Source organism: Paroedura picta, chromosome 6, assembly GCF_049243985.1.
Source record: "Paroedura picta isolate Pp20150507F chromosome 6, Ppicta_v3.0, whole genome shotgun sequence".
NCBI lineage: Eukaryota > Metazoa > Chordata > Lepidosauria > Squamata > Gekkonidae > Paroedura > Paroedura picta.
Window position 1 is genome coordinate 114,262,899 of NC_135374.1, and position 17,831 is coordinate 114,280,729.

The following is a 17,831-nucleotide window of genomic DNA, read 5'->3' on the forward strand; positions in this document are numbered from 1 at the left end:
TACAGAACTGCCGACGCTGTAAAGATTTTAAAATGGGACGTATTTGGCGGTATCATTTAATAGATAGAAAAAGGGTTCCCAGCTCTATCTTCTGCTCAACTACTGTGAGATGGGGAAGGCAAATTAAAATCTGGACACCACCATTCTGAACAGGTGGCATCTTTAATAAGATTACACTAAAAATTAATGGGAACAACATTTCTTTTATTCAAATCATTAATTTTGGTTCATTGCACACACAACCTGTTTATGGCTCCTTGTGCGCGCCCCCACTTAGACCCTGCAAATGGCATCCGTGCTTACAGCGCGATGTGCCCAGAAAGGCTAGTTTGTGATACTGAGAACAGGTTTTGTCTTTTAGACCATTCTAGTTTTGGGGAGGTTAAAATGAACTTCGCCTTGTGAAGCCCAATACTGTAGGCGTCCACTTAAATAGTTGAACGTCTTCTGCGGTGTCCATTTGAAATAAAGTGGAACTTGGTGGAGGTTCTGGAAAGTGGCTCTCGTTATGTTATGAGCTTATCTAGTCTGTGAGATCAGTTCCTGTTGAAACCGTTGAGTTGTTCCCCACTCCCCCCTAGACAGACATTGTTTAGATCATCGCCTTCTTTTGTCCCCCTTTCTTTCCTTCTCCCCCTGTCTCTGCCTATTGAATTGGTTGTAAATATTCATGGGTTATCTAGATTTATAGGGTATACTAAATTAAAAATTGTTTTCTGTCATGGCTACATTTATCATATCTCTGGAGCCATCCCTGCAACTTTTAGGGCAAGCTTTATGCGTATTAAAAACAAGCGGTTTCACTTTCAGATATTTGCGGAGATAGTAATTATCTGTTTGCATCATTATGGACCCGCGATTCAGATATGCAATTTTGTTTCGGACCACCTTTAATCATTCAAAATCATTAATCATTATTACAGGTAGAGAAACGAATGCAAACCAAATAGGTTAGGGCATTTTTATCCTTAGGTTGGAAAATGCCTTGTCTGCATCACTTGACTATTAAAAAAAAATCTGGATTTTTGAACATTAGTCATTAAGCATTTGTGCATAACTCTGTTTTCTTCCAAGACACATTTGTGCTAATCCATCAATTGGAGCTGGAATGACTTTTAATAATTACTTGTGTGAGCTGCTGAGAAAGCTCCACCTCTTGGAGCCATCGTCTGCTCCCCTTCTGTCTTTTAATTTCAAGCCCCCTTTAAGAAGAATGTTCATTTCAGAATATACAGTGTGTTTAAAAGTTAAAGTGCTAGGCTAGGCATATTAATTGATTTAAGAGTTGGCACCAGAGGAGGGGATAGTACTGCAGGCACATGTGAAAGTAGCAAAATTCTGCAGAGTTGTATAGACTGCTTTTAATAAATGTTAAAAACATTTTTAAAAGATCTTCTTATCACCCACCAGATTGAATAAGAAATACCAGTAGATATTTAATCAAACCTTTTTTTTTGTCCAAAATATTATTTGCTTGATCCAGTTGATCTTTGGTTAATTAATTCTACTGTGAATGAGACTTAGACATACCACAATTTGCAGCCCGGTCAGCACTACTTACTTACTTGCTTACTTACTTACTTACTTACTTACATACTTATTTACATTTGAATTTATATACCGCCGTTCCCAAGTGGGCTCACAGTGGTTTACAAACAATAAAAGAATAAAAACACAATAAAACCCCATAGTTTCCCTTAATACTATTACTAGTACTACTAAGGCAGCAGGTGAAACTACCTCATCTCCTTGTCCAGCCAGGGGCCAATCTTCCTGCTGTTCTGCTGGTGGGAGTGAGGAATCAGATCAATCAGATGGACATGGGGTAATCCCAGATCGAATTTTGGGACCCCACCCTGGCCTCAACGATACACCTGGTGGATGAGCTGCGAATATCAGGGACCCCCCCCCGATCGAATATCGGGGCCCTGCCCTGGCCTCAACCATACACCTGGAAGATGTCTTGCAGGCCCCGCGGAAAGTTGACAAAGTTGATTTGAATTTTATACCGCCCTCATAGCGAACCAGCTCAGGACAGTGTACAATTATAAAATACAATAGTTAAAATAAGATAGAATTTAGATTTTAAATTAATTTAAAACGGTCAACACAAAAATACTAGCAGTGACAACTCATATTCAGAGCTATCTATAAACATTATCCCAAGGGCCAGGCTATGGCCTGGGGCTTCTCACATAGGTAAATAAGTAAATGGATAGGTAGGGTTGCTGGGTAGATGCCTGGTAGAAGAGCTCTGTCTTGCAGGCCCGTGACACCTGTTTAATTTATTAATGGCGACCCATCGTCGTGCCTCTGCAATAGACTAGTTCGCCCCCTCATCACGGCAAGGAATGCGTTGTTGTTAGTTAATTTAGTAATGTGTCTTTACTACTATGGGGATATCATAGTTTGTATATACCTCCCAGCCAAGCAGCCATTTTTGTCATGTAATTAGCTTCAAAATGCTGGGAAAAGAGGTGCTTCCTAGAATTCCATGAATCTTGCAATGGTTAACCAAGAGAAATACTGTGAATCAGTGGTAGAGCATCTGTTTTGCAGGCAGAAGATCTGAGGTTCAATTCCTGGCATTTCTGTTTAAAAGTACCATTTTCTGGGTGATGTGAAAGTCTTCTGCCTGAGACTCCGGAGAGCTACTGCCAGCCTGACTAGCTAGTACAGATCTTTATGGAGCAACAAACTAATTCAGTATAAGACAGTTTCATGTATTAATAAATCATGCCATGGATTTGCCTTAGACTGGAATCTTGATTCTCCCCAAACCTTGTAGACCTGTCTCCCATATCCTGAGGGTAGAAAACTCTCACCCATAGGCTTTGAACCAATGTATTCATGTAATCAGCCTTTGAAATGTTCATTTCCTTGTACCATTTAAGAAAAGTTGCCATACTTTTCCTGTATATCCAATGGCTGATTCAAAGAGTTGTTGTTTTTTAAAGGGAATGAAGTGGTGTATTGCTAATAAGTTGGTATTTTGGGCTGTAGTGATCATAAAACCAAATTATGTCCAAGGAAGTTGCAAATAAGGTGTAATCTTTATTTAAAAAATAATGTTATTTATTTAAAATATATTTATACAGCTGCTTTTCTCTGAACCATCTCAAAATAGAGTGGTGAACTTCCTTACAAAAAGTTGGGAATTATTTCTGACTTTGTTACTACAATGTACTTTAAGAACTGCTACAAATGAGTATGAGTTTGAATTTTTATGCTTCACATACACATAGAATTTTCACAGCTATTGTGTTTAATAAGTCATTAGATCACACAATTCTTCTATCTATATCTATGTTTTTTCATGCCAATCCATATTAAACCTCTTATAGATTCTTAGCAGTGCCTTGATGCAACTGTACCTTTTCTGAGACCTCAATTATAAAATTCAACAGAGTTCTTTTTGTTTATAGAAAGAGAACTCTCATGTTCCCATAAAAAGGCATAATGAAAATCTAGATAGTCAAATTAGAATATGTCCTAAAGCTAAATGTAATTCTGAGTACACAAAAGGGGGGGGGTCCTCATTGTTTTTGGTGACTTTTTGATAAACAAACATACTTGTCAGCCAACTTATAACCTTATTTCTTATAACTTATTTCTTCCGTTCCTTTCTTTAAAATCGCAATAAATGATTTTGTCAGTATGTCAGAGTCAGTTTGGCAAATGTACCAGCAGAATCTTCTTTTATTCTGTAACTAAAGAAAACATTCATGTTGACTGCAACATTATTGAAGCTATAAGTACTTCATGCTTAAAGAAGGAGGGGATTGGCCCTGAGTGGGGGGATATTCCACTAACAGGGAAAAGGCAGTATATTTTCTCCCCAACAGCAAGGGATCTGCCCAGCAACCGCTGACAAAACCATACTGCCTTTTTCCTACTGGTGGAATGTCCCCTACTCAGGGCCAATCGCCTTTAAGAAGTGAACCATTGACAACACAGCTTGCCTTTTATATAGAGGATGCCTAGTACATACGTGCAGAACTACTGATGCCTGTGCCAAGATGTGGTGTACTCTGACCTTTTGGTTATCAGACGCCCAGGAAGAATGATCCAGTCAAAAGGCAAACTTCATTCTTACATTCCAAGGACTTCTTTTAGAGTGTGTCAGGCACTCCCTGCTCCCTAGTTAGGCCTGCTGAACAGATCCCACCTTAGGAGGCCACAGCTAGGGACTGGGAAGCCTTTGCGCAATAGCAGGTGCTTTCTGACAAATTGGTGTAGTGGTTAGGAGTGTAGACTTCTAATCTGGTGAGCCAGGTTTGAATCTGTGCTCCTCCACATGCAACCAGCTGGGTAACCTTGGGCTCACCACAGCACTGAGAAAACTGCTCTGATCAAGCAGTAATATCAGGGCTGTCTCAGCCTCACCTTCCTCTGCTGTGGGGAGAAGAAAGGGAAGGTGATTGTAAGCCACATTGAGACTCATTCGGGTAGAGAAAAAGTGGCATATAAGAACTAACTCTTCTTCTTCAATTGGTCTTAAGGCAGCTTAGGCTGTTGGAAGACTTTGCTTAATGGAGTGTCGAATACAGCAGTGGTCCCCAACCTTTATGAGGCTGGGGACCGGCAGGGCATTGGGCCGCGCCCGCGGGGGACCGCGCCCGCGTGGGCCATGCCCACGCATCGGGCCGCGCCCGAGCCGCACCCACAGGCCGCGCTCGGCCCTGATTCCCTCTCCCCGCCCTCCTGTAGTAAGAAGCTTCCCGGGCCGCAGGCTTGCAGCCTGGGAAGTTTTTTACTGCGGGGGGGGCGGGGGGGCAGGGAGAGGGAGCCGCGGCCCGGCGCCATGGCCTTTGCGGCCCGGCACTGGGCCGCGGCCCGCAGGTTGGGGACCACTGGAATACAGGACCCGCTGTTCTGAGTGGGATTCCTCTGGTCGTTGTGGAAAGTGCATCAACTTGCAGCCAACTTATAATGACCCTGGAGGATTCTCAAGACAAGAAATAAACAAAGGTAGTTTGCTAAAGCTTACTGCTGTGTAACAACCCTCAATTTCTTTCATGGTCCCCCCACTAGATCCTAACCAGGGCTGACCGTGTTTAGCTTCCAAGACCCAACAGGATCAGACAAGCATGCACCATTCTCTGGATCTATGTGATTCTACTGATTTTTCTGTAAGGGGAGAGGGGGAATGCAGACTCATTCAGATCCATCAGAGGTTGACTGGAAAGAACTATTGCCAGAACAGTAGGTCATTCAGAGAGCTAACAGACAGCCGCTTATGTCATGGGGTACTTTAGGCTCAAAAGTGCCCTTAATTATTTAATTATTGAGCATACTCTTGAGGCAGATTAGTATGTCCCAGGACACAGTTTGGAATTTTGAAAGATTAAGCTAATTAATTAATTAAAGTGGAAATTTATTTACCAACAGCAAGGCAGCAGGAGAGATCAAACATCTGTAAAAAGCATCCATGAAAAACCCAGAAGCCATCTGTGCAGGGGGAAAAGGTCTTTTATTCCCAATGCATTTTGAGTATAACACTTTTCCCCCAGGGATCCAAACTTTACAAATAAATCAAGGCCACGTAGTTAATAGTTAACAGAAGTCCATTTATATTACCTTTGGTGAATCAAAAAGAAGACAATAAGGAAATGCCATTAGATCTGTATACATTTGGTAATTCTTCTACCTCTGTATTCTTGAATGCTATTCATTATTCCTGTCCTGAGAGCCTCTAATCAGAAGACCGTGCTTATGACAGCCACTGAAAACCAAGGATTTGATCCAACTAACATTCTTATTGGTAACAATTTGAGACACACAAACAGACCCTTTGACCACATATATACTCTTCTGGGCATCAGGGATCCTTTTTGGACAAAAGCCATGTAGGATGAGAAGAAACAGGGTGAAATAGTTGTCTAGCTCAAACCTATGAGCATGGAAGTGATCTGTGATTCCATACACAAAGATGTAATTCTTCTTGGAAGAATACTGTGAGTAATATGTAAACTAAGCTGTCCACTTCCAAAAATTGGTAATCTGTAAAAACAAAATGGCCTCCCTGGTGAGTGTGGAAAACGAAGGGCATAAAAAGTAATAAATCTTAAGAAATAATAGCAGTCCTGGCTGTATCAAAGGTATTAATTTACCTATAGGTTTTAATTCATGTGTAACTTAAGAGTGTAGATTCAAAGTGTCTTTACAGAGTGACAGAAAGCTAGTGTGATGCAGCAGTTAGAATGCTGGACAAGTGTTTTGGGGATATCATTGGGTTGCAGTGGGCAGAGAAAATAAAAATACCATTCCATTTCAGGAAAAGCCTTTCATTAATGGAAAATTAATTTGGGATGTACCCATAATTTTTCCTCATAATTTGTCCAGGTCCTGTTTTCTGGTATTGTGTTAAGGTGAATGCACATTGATCTCTGTTACAAGAACATACAGGACAAAACGTGTTCAGGGCTTTAGTTTGTGAGAATAATTTGATAATTACACCACACTTGCTGTGCATTTTGTTGGATGAATGACCAATGAAGAAGAAGAGTTGGTTCTTATATGCCGCTTTCCACTACCTGAAGGAGTCTCAAAGTGGCTTACAGTCGCCTTCCCTTTCCTCTCCTCTCAACAGACACCCTGTGGGGTGGGTGAGGCTGAGAGAGCCCTGATATCACTGCTCGGTCAGGACAGTTCAGTGCTGTGGCAAGCCCAAGGTCACCCAGCTGGCTCTATGTGGGGGAGTGCAGAATTGAACCCGGCATGCCAGATTAGAAGTCCGCACTCCTAACCACTACACCAAACTGGCTCACAATTAGCTTACAATTTTTATTTGTAATAACCATAATTTTTTTAATGAAGGTTTCATCTCAGTGAAGAATTTTGACTTCAGATTTGCTGATTGAAATGTATAATCCAAATCAAGGGAATGCAAGGTTTTTGCAATCAAGTGCTGTCTATGTATTAATTAATGTCAATCAATTAATTGATTAATTGGTTTTAATATAATGCCCCTGCCCCCAAGCGGGCTCAGAATGGTTCCCAATATGCATCACATATACGTCATTTATAAAATTAGAACTATAAAAACTTATAGTGCTCCGTTGCTTCTGCTCATCAGTTTGTTGTTCTGCCTCCTGGTTATTTTCATGGACAGTATGATATTTTAATTGAGTTCTAATTCATTGAAGGCCCTGTGGTGGTTTTCCTCTGTGTTTGATAAGTGGCAAGCCCCCATGAAAATCTAGACCGGTGATATTTCATTTATTGATTTATCCTTATCCATGGTTCCTCTATATATTTGTGAAATAGCCTGGAGGGTGGAACGTGTCCGGCTGTCCAAGTTGGAATATGGCCAATCTGATTGGCCCTGCCCCTGCAGATCCCACCTTCTGTCCCTGGACTTTAGCCTCTTTGCTTTCAGACATACCTCAGTGCCTGGAGCCAGCAGCAGGTCAAGGGAGAGAGCCCTGGGCAAAGGATTGTGGTGAGGGCCTGCTAACAAGGGCCTCTTGCCCTGCTAAGCAGGGCCTGCTAACAAGAGCCTCTTAAAAACGTTCTAAATTTAAAAACAAACCCCAAATCTCTCCTTGCTTAAAAGATGTCTGTTCATTTAAATTCCCTCAGAGGCCTTGACAAGTACCTGAAAATCTCCAAGAAGTGTTCCCCTCCCTCACCTCTTCAGGGATCCTTCCCATAGATCCAGATCCACAATGGAAAAGGCCCAGGCTAAGGTTGATGTTGGACAGGCCATCCTAGGTGGTGGGATAGGCAACTGGATGAATGTACCTGGTGTACCAGGACATATGTAAGACATATGTTGTAAAGAGCTTTAAAGATCATACCCAGCATGTGATGCAGACAGAATCCTCTCATTCTTTTAATCTGCTGTCCATTCACTTGCATCCTTTTGCCCCATTTGCATACAAGTACACATTTCCTCAATACATTCATACATTCCTCAATTACACAGTCCTCAACATGCCTACAGATGCTGGGCCTATTTCTCAACATGCTCACTGTTACATCAAGTATACCTTACTTTGTCCACTGACTCAAGCATTCAGATGAGCAGTGCACAGAAAGGTGCCATGGCACTCTTTAAATTTGATTAGACTGTTTTCAAGTGGTCTGGAGAAGAGAGAAGAAAGTTGATAGAGGGATCGTTTTTGGTTGATTTGTGACAGTCTCCATTCAACAAACATGGAATAGAAAATCTTCAGGAACTTCCCTTTAAATCTGTTGAACTCAGTGTGGTCTAAACTCAGAACTCTGTAACTCCGTTTAGGCTTGCGCTGCTAAAACCGCTGTTGCGCTGCTAAAACCGCAGTTTATTGGTGTTTCCTAATCTGTATCAAGCTTCTCACACAACTGAAGCTGCCTTTATAGATGTTTCAGAAATCACCAATTTAAAGATAATCCCCCCCCACGCCAGTGAAGCATGGTTCAGTCCAAAAGTATACTTTCTCCCTTCAACTCTCCAAGGCTTTAGATTTGTTTCAGATCCTGAATTAATTGCCTTCATCCGGAAGATCTTTCGCTGCTCATCTGCACGGTAACTGCCAAGTTAAGATTCAGAACCAAGATAGATACTAATGATTACCCTGAGCCTCAGGCTATGGTGCAATAATTTGTTAGTCCAATGCTGACTTTTCTTTCTCTTGACTGCGTGATATCTAACTACAAAAACCACAAGCTACAGAACAGAGTAGATTTCTCTGTAGTAAAAGTCCAGAACTTTGATGGGCATTAATGAGTTCTAATTACAAAATTTCACTGCAGAGAATCACAAAGCCTAATGTGAGAACACAGTAGAAAACCAGGTGATACTAAGGATTCAGGGGTAGTCAAACTGCGGCCCTCCAGATGTCCATGGACTACAATCCCCATGAGCCCCTGCCAGCATTTGCTGGCAGGAGCTCATGGGAATTGTAGTCCATGGATATCTGGAGGGCCGCAGTTTGACTACCCCTGGATTAGATCATGGGCTACATTTATTTATTTGTCCGGACTCCCAGACTTCTGCAGGGAAAAGGGAGCTCCTCCATCAGGCATTTGCCTGAGACCATCAACACGTCCCCCCTAAGACATCCCTTCATTGCCTGCATCAGTCTGTCCTCTCGGGGGCCTTGGCTGGGTTCTATTCCTATTGTATTGTTTATGATCAATGAAATTGTGTTATTGGATTGTTGTTGTATTTGTTTATGTTATGTACTAATTCGTGCCCTGTGTCCCCCATGTTGTATGTAAACCGCCCTGAGCCTTATGGAAGGGTGGTATAGAAATCAAATAAATAAAAAATAGGCTACATTATTTTTGGGGGGCTGAGGGGGCTAGGTAATTTATTAAGATCCCCCATTTTCATGTATAATACTAGATACATGCTTGCCGTCTACATGCTCTTTCTGTCCATACTTAATCACATTTACGCACTCAGATACTATCTCGTTCACTTGGCGAAAAACTGCCACAGTCTTGTTCCAAATATTACGTTCTGGGTTAAAAAGCACAGTAATAGCTCCCCCGTCTCCCATGCTAGGAGCAGTTTAAATTCCCTCCATCAACTTGATGGAATGATTAACTGCGTTGTTCCAGTCCTTGTTCTTCCCATGTAAGGCCGAAGTAATGGTTTACCCAAAGGAAGCCGAATTAACTTTTACACGATAATTCATAATTCCGAATCCCTGGCCCAATGTTTTATTGTAAGTCATTTTAAAACGGGTTATCAAAAGACAGTTTTGCCCTATAGATAGTCACTGTTTTATTTTGGTTCACTTCAAATTTCTTTCAAGTTTCTTAAAAACAAAAAAAAACATCCTTTCTCTTAAAAAAAAGAAGTTTCATTGACCCTTTAAAAGTTTATGTTAATAGACAACCATTTTAATGAAAGAATATTCCTCTTCATTTATGCAGATATATATATGCACACACCCTTGAATCAGTCTGTTTTTTAATACTGTTTGGATCAAACTTACTTTTGGGGGGGGGGATTATGCATCACAGTTGTTATCAGCATCCCTCGAAACCGTTTCTGAATATTAAACCGGGACAATTGTTTTTAACTACTGTGAAATTGACACATGAAGCTGAAAACCAAAAGCACCTTTCATGGGATTTTAAACACTATTTCCCTCCATATGCCATCCCAATTATTATTTAGATATTACATTCCTAATTTACTGTTAAGGTTGATTAGAATTCCAGCCTCTCAAAAGCATGCACCAAAGGTCTTGGGCTGCGGAAAACATTTTTATAAAATAATCCATTAATGCAGAGGAGTGCAACTAAATTAGTTAGCAATTTGCTGAGCATGAATTAATGAACAGAGCTTCTCCCAGCTCCCAGAGTTGTAATTTTCATAATAACCTCAGACCTTTATTTGGCAGGTTGTTTAGTTTTTTTCGTTTGAAGGTTTTCATTAGTCTAATGAGGACTAGGCAAGGGCGAGCAGTCAGCACAATTTACATGGGGAAGCTATCATAATAAATGAAGCAATTTGAATAACACGCAAGGGCTTATGCAACAAGATAAGAAGAGATTGTAGAGCGAGATTTAGAGGTAACCAATACATTAGACCAACTAATAACTGAAGTAATCCCAATAAAAGGCTTAAGTGAAAGGAATGAAATTAATGATATATACAAAACTGTAATGATATGATACATGATTCATTAGATTAATAAAATAAGTGTTCAATTGTTTTTAGTGCTTTTAGCCTGGGCTTTGTTTGTATCGTGCACTTTAATTAGGATTTCTCACCGGATCCACTTGGCTTAGTTAACTTTTAGACTGTGGCTGTGTTCTCCTTTTTTTTTTTAATGGTATTTCTTTTCTTTTTTCTTATTTAATCTTTATAGCCCTAGCAGTCATTGAATTAATTATATGCAATATATTCTGTATTCTTTTCTTTCTTTCTTCCTTATGAAGTAATTGCTTCCAGTCCTACCTAAATGGTGATTAAGCTTTAGGAAGAAATGCAAAGTATGTGTTAGTTAATTTTTTAACTTCTGTTTACATTTAGGTTTAAAAATATCTTTAGTAATATTGAGTCCTGCATTTTTTTGTCTTGCTATCTTGTTTATAATATAATACAACCTCTCTTACTTTAGCAGTATGCACTTTAAAAATATTAACCTTAAAAAAAAAAGAATGCTTCCTAAACATTCTGACATACCCATTCTTGGCTGTTTCAAGATCCTTGCAATGACTTCTGTTGTGGTGCCAAAATGGACATTGTTAGATAAATACTTATATGGCATGAATTTTGACCACTGTCAAATGTAGTAATTTCTAGTTTAATTTTTCTCTTGGTTTCCATTACATGCACTTTATAGAGTACTGCATGAATCCCGATCACTAGATCATAGACTCATAGTGTTGGAAGGGACCTCATGGGTCACGTAGTCTAACCCCCGGCACTATGAAGGACACTCACAACCCTATCACTCATCCACTGTAACCTGCCACCCCCTTGAGCCTTCACAGAATCAGCCTCTCCGTCAGATGGCTATCTAGGCTCTGTTTAAAAATTTCCAAAGATGGAGAACCCACCACCTCCCAAGGAAGCCTGTTCCACTGAGAAACCGCTCTAACTGTCAGGAACTTCTTCCTGATATTTAGACGGAATTTCTTTTGAATTAATTTTATCCCATTGGTTCTGGTCCGTCCCTCTGGGGCAAGAGAGAACAACTCTGCTCCATCCTCTATATGGCACCCTTTTAAATACTTGAAGATGGTTATCAGATCCCCTCTCGGTCATCTCCTCTCCAGGCTAAACAGACCAAGCTCCCCCAACCTTTCTTCATACGTCTTAGTCTCCCTCACCATCTTTGTTGCCCTCCTCTGGACACACTCCAGTTTGTCAATATCCCTCTTCAACTGGGGTGCCCAAAACTGAACACAGTACTCCAAGTGAGGCCAAACCAGAGCAGAGTATAGCAGTACCAGAGCTGAGTAAAGCAGTACCATCACCTCCCATGATCGGGACACGATACTCCATTGATACAGCCCAAAATTACATTTGCCTTACTAACCACTGAGTCACACTGCTGACTCATAATCAATGTATGGTCTACTAAGACTCCTAGATCCTTTTCGCACATGCTACTGCCAAGACAAGTCTCCCCTATCCTATATTGGTGTATTTGGTTTTTCTTACCGAAATGCAGAACTTTACATTTGTCCCTATTGAACTTCATTTTATTCAGTTTAGTCCACTTCTCAAGCTTATCAAGATCATCCTGTTTTCTGATTCTGTCTTCGATTGTGTTTGCTACCCCTCCCAGTTTAGTATCGTCTGCAAATTTAATAAGTATCCACTCTAATCCCTCATCCTTTCTCTGTTGCACAGTAACTTTTGCAATCATTATCTTTTGGGATCCTTCTTGTGGGTTGATGTGGGCAAACTTTAAGTTGTCACCATGCCCACTGGTTGAAAATGCTGAAAAGGACATGTTTGTCTCAAGCTACTGAGACACCATGTGCCTGTTCATGCCTCCTTCTTCACACATGTAAAATAGTTTCAAACCAATCAGGTTTTAGAGAGAAGATTTGATGTCCAATAGAAAGGCGGGATTAGAGGAGTCACAAATTGGGATCAAGATTGCAGGGAGAAATATCAACAACCTCAGATATGCAGATGATACCACTCTAATGGCAGAAAGTGAAGAGGAACTAAAGAGCTTGTTTATCCAGGTGAAGGAGGAGAGTGCAAAAGTTGGCTTGAATCTCAACATCAAGAAAACAAAGGTCATGGCATCCGGCCCTCTCAATTCCTGGCAAACAGATGGGGAAGAAATGGAAATAGTGACAGATTTTATTTTCCTGGGCTCCAAGATCACTGCAGATGGGGACTGCAGCAAAGAAATTAAAAGACGCTTGCTCCTGGGGAGGAAAGCTATGACAAATCTAGACAGCATCCAAAAAACAGAGACATCACCCTGCCAACAAAAGTGCGTTTAGTCAAGGCTATGGTATTCCGAGTTGCTATGTATGGCTGCGAAAGTTGGACCATAAGGAAGGCTGAGCGTCAAAGAATTGAGGCTTTTGAACTCTGGTGCTAGAGAAGACTCTTGCGAGTCCCTTGGACTGCAAGGCGAACAAACCGGTCAGTCCTAGAGGAGATCAACCCTGACTGCTCTTTAGAAGGCCAGATCCTGAAGATGAAACTCAAATACTTTGGCCACTTCATGAGAAGGAAGGACTCCCTGGAGAAGAGCCTAATGCTGGGAGCGATCGAGGGCAAAAGAAGAAGGGGACGACAGAGAGTGAGGTGGCTGGATGGAGTAACTGAAGCAGTAGGTGCAAATTTAAATGGACTCCGGGGAATGGTAGAGGACAGGAAGGCCTGGAGGATCATTGTCCATGGGGTTGTGATGGGTCGGACACGACTTCGCACCTAACAACAACCAGCTATCAGAACCTTTCTGCTGAATTACCACATGAATCATTGTGTGTGCTATAGCTGAGTAGTTCCGGAGGGTGTATATGTGGTCATATGCTCGCTGTGTATTAATCAACATGAGACAGAAATGGAAGAAACAATAATATTGGGTCCACTTTGGTGTGAGAAGACAAAAGTCAATGAAAAAGAGAATTACACTAGGAAAAATTGAAGGTAGCAGAAAAAGAGGAAGAACTAATATGGATTGACTCCATCTAGAAACCATGGTCTTCAGTTTGTAAAGCCTGAGCAAGGCTGTTAACGATAGGATTATTGGGACCACGTTAATTCATAGTGTTGTCAGAATCTACTTGAATAGTACTTAATCCCCCCACATACCGCTCTGAGTATAAGCCAGGCTTTCTCAACCAGGGTTTCATGATGGCCCTGGAAGGATTTCCCGAATGGTGGGAGTTCATTATTTTGTATATATGTTGTAAATTTATTAAACATTTATCAGGTAATATGACCATATATGTTAATGTTGACCTACCCCTCAATAGCCAATCATGGGCCTGGTGTGGGTTGGAAGGGTAGGGCCCCCAGGTGGGTATATACATAGCTATGCTTCCCAAGCATATTTTGCACGGTTGCATCACATCTCAGGTTTCTCAAAGCGTGAATAATGTTTCAGGGGTTTCTCAATGGTATAAAAGGCTGGTCTAAGCAGTGTTGTGGGACATAAATAGCAAAATTATATTCACCAGTAGCTTTTCTTTCCTTTGTCCCAGCTTTTAAGAGGTGAATTATTAAATCCTATAAAATGCAGTGATAAGTTGACAAAATGCCCCATTTTCTGAGCAAGCACAGAGGACAGCTTAAAATAATGTTAAAAGAGCCTTGACCCACAAAAGGGAGCACAATTGTAAACTATAATCCCTTCATGACAACCTTACCACGATGTAGTCAGGGCACCTAATATCTTTCACACCTAATGTTCTTCTTCGCAATCACTGATTAGGCATCGGGGTTTGGGTGGAGGCCGGGCCAGTGCTTGCGTGGCAGAGGGGCTAATCCCCATTTATGCATGATGGCTCAGCCCCCTCCCAGGCCTGACTTGGATTAGGACCTCTGGTGCCCCATGTTAAGGGAACACGGGTACTTTCCACCTTTCCTTTTTCCACTGGGCACCATCAGTAGCTATGCCGGGAAATGCTTGTGAACACAGGGAAAAGCAGGGACAGAAAACTCCACAGGGTATTTTTGTCACTTTCACAAAGGTGGATTGTGTTGGGATGCGATTCCACTGACTTGGCGAAGCATGGCAGAACCTTTCTGTCCCAACTGCATGTGCGCATGCAGAACTCGGGGGCAGACCATGTCCAACGGGGAAATTTATCCTGTTCATACACAGGAAGAGTTCATAATAGGTCTTTCCCGCCGGTCATTGTGTTAACTTTTCAAGGACCATTTACGCACTGGGAACTTCACTGCTCTCGTGCAGGAGCAAAAATCGGGGACGGATGAGGCACACCGAGCCAAATTCTCCCCCGTGTCAGTGTAGAAAGAGGTGGGGCAATCTGCCACGACTAAAACTCCAGCCTGCAGCCCAGCATGAAACCTCCAGTGCGTAAAAGGTCAAGGAGTGTGATGTCATAGGTAGTCAAGAGGCTGCACACGTGGAAGTTTGTGAATCTTTAGATAGTGCTGAGATGTAACATGATCAATATCTTATTCTAATGTCAGTGGAAGTGCCCAGTGAGATCTACCACCATAATCACCTGCATATAATCTCTCTCTGAAGAGCTACGTGACAAAAGGCATTTGTAATTATATTTACTTGGGAAAGATTATGGTTCGCAGTTAAACCAAGAGAGGCATCCTGTCATTTTCAGAACCCCGTTAAATGTGACAGAATCTATTTTTCTGCCAACTTGTGAAGACCAAATTTGCTGTGGTCAGCTAAGTGTAACCACTGAGCAGGAAAGTGAATTTAATAATGCATTATTGTTCTTTGCTGAAGGTGAGCTGTTACAGTGCCTTTGTTACAGCCGACTTTTGCCTCTGCTTAGGTTTCCAGATGCCGTACAGATTACCTGATTAAAATCTCTAATGCATGATAAAATATACCATGTAGGCTTTTTTTTTCTTTTCGTATTAACATAAATGCATCAGTTTTTCGGAGGACTACTGACACTAAAGCTAATTGGAAATATTTACTACTACGCTGTATGGGTGCATATTACCAATAAGGTTTTATTACAGAGAGAGCTAAATGATAAGAAACTGAATTTAAAAGGCTTATAACTACATTGTGTGTTTGTGTGTGTTTCCAGGTAATACTGTAATGAGAGTTGATCTCTGATGTTTTGTTATGATGTTTCAAACCCTTGAATTGAGACATGGTTCTCCCCTTTTTATGTTAATAGCAAACAGATATTTGGCACACATGAAAATGTCCCTTTGGTTATCACACACCATATGTGTGACCATGTCAGAGGAGAGGGGGATTAGACAGCAGTACTATTTTTATCAAGAGCCTCTTGTGGCGCAGAGTGGTAAGGCAGCAGACATGCAGTCTGAAAGCTCTGCCCATGAGGCTGGGAGTTCAATTCCAGCAGCCGGCTCAAGGTTGACTCAGCCTTCCATCCTTCCGAGGTGGGTAAAATGACTACCCAGCTTGCTGGTGGGTAAACGGTAATGACTGGGGAAGACACTGGCAAACCTCCCCGTATTGAGTCTGCCATGAAAACTCTAGAGGGCGTCACCCCAAGGGTCAGACATGACTCAGTGCTTGCACAAGGGATACCTTTACCTTTTTACTGTTTTTATCTTCTAATGGTACTTCCTAGGGACTCCCCCCCCCTCTTATTAGCTTCAGATCCTTCCTGTTTTCTCTCTAAAAAGTTCAGTTGCCTGTACCTTCAGTATAATACTAGGATTCAACGTTGCTAACCTGACCATATCCTCCTTCAGTGACCTTTGAAAACAAAATTGATTTCACTCAAATTAGAATGGGTCTATAGATTAATGGGGGAAACTGCGCTTGTCTAATGCATCAGGACTCTTGAAAGATTAATTAGTTGGCAATAAAGATTATGAGAACATACATGGTGGGGAACAATTTCATAAGCATGGGGAATGTTGGGATTTGAGCTTGGATTCAAAGTGCTCCCCCTAGTTGTAACAGTCTTCCCATTTATGCCTAGTCAAATTATTTGGGTACCCCCAGAGTTGCACTCATATATATTAGAGTAAAAAGACAAATTACTTCTTTAGAGCAGGGGTAGTCAACCTGTGGTCCTCCAGATGTCCATGGACTACAATTCCCATGAGCCCCTGCCAGCAAATGCTGGCAGGGGCTCATGGGAATTGTAGTTCATGAACATTTGGAGGACCACAGGTTGACTACCCCTGCTTTAGAGGCACAACATCTACTAATGGATATGTGCTCTGTCTGTGTGCGGTTTTTATGCACATTAATATAAAACACTGCTCCTTACTTAACAATGCTTGTCATATCTTGTGAAATCACAAGTAGATTCACTAAAAGAACATCTCAAAGTACATCTTTACATGTCTTTTTTTAAGTTATTTGTCCATGGCAGTGTATAAAAAGTTGGTTTTCTAGATACGAATCAGCTATCTTTCCACATTGGAGTGTGGGGACCTGTCAAGTAATGGTGGAGAGCCTTACTTTGGTGCCATTTTGAGTAACAAACTGTCCCAAAACAGGAGTTTCTCTGGTTCTGTTATTGAAAGGAAAACCTCTATTTGAAGGTTTAGAAACTCATAGGAACTGACGGACTTCATGTGGTAGACGGATCAGGCAACAACATTTTTGTCGTGCGATGTGGGTGCTCCGTGCAAAGACCCGTATATGTTAAACCACGACTGCCTCCTGTTCTATGAGGCAGAAGTATTTCACAAAGGAATCAGCCATGCGTACAGCATTTACGACCTGTTGTGTGCGTTGAATCTTGTTCCCTCCTCCACCAAGAGTTGACTATTGCCATAGTCTTGTTCTCTCCCCGCCTTTTATTTCTCATTCCTCGTGCATAAAAGGTTCCAACAATTGAAGGTTTTAGAATACATTTTGTGAGAACATATTGATGTAGTTATTTATTCATACCTCAACTTTACCCTGTGAGGCCCCAAAGCGGCTTACCTCATTCTTGCCTCCTTCACTTTATCCCCAGTTTTGCTTGACACATGGTGAAAAGGATGAAATACTGAGGGCTTGACAGTTAAGGCAGATAACACTCTCTTATATTGAAAGCATAATGGGGGCAAAAGACCACCGAGGTTGCATTCTAGCAGATGGGCACATTCCCGTCAAGTCTCTTTCAAAAGCAGGAGGCATATTTATTTGTCAATTAAGCATTTATATCCCTCCTTTTCTCTTGGTTCAAGGTGACTTACAACAACACTTAAAATATTGCCACCTACAACCAAGGATGCAGTAACAAGCTCCGAATCCTTCCCCTCTCCC

At 41.4% G+C, this 17,831-nt stretch overlaps 1 protein-coding gene across 5 annotated transcripts in view; it reads left to right on the plus strand.

The window, feature by feature from the left end:
* DACH1 (dachshund family transcription factor 1) overlaps positions 1–17,831 on the plus strand; it is a 457,015-nt gene that overhangs the window by 314,327 nt on the left and 124,857 nt on the right. The gene's annotated exons all lie outside the window — the stretch shown is intronic.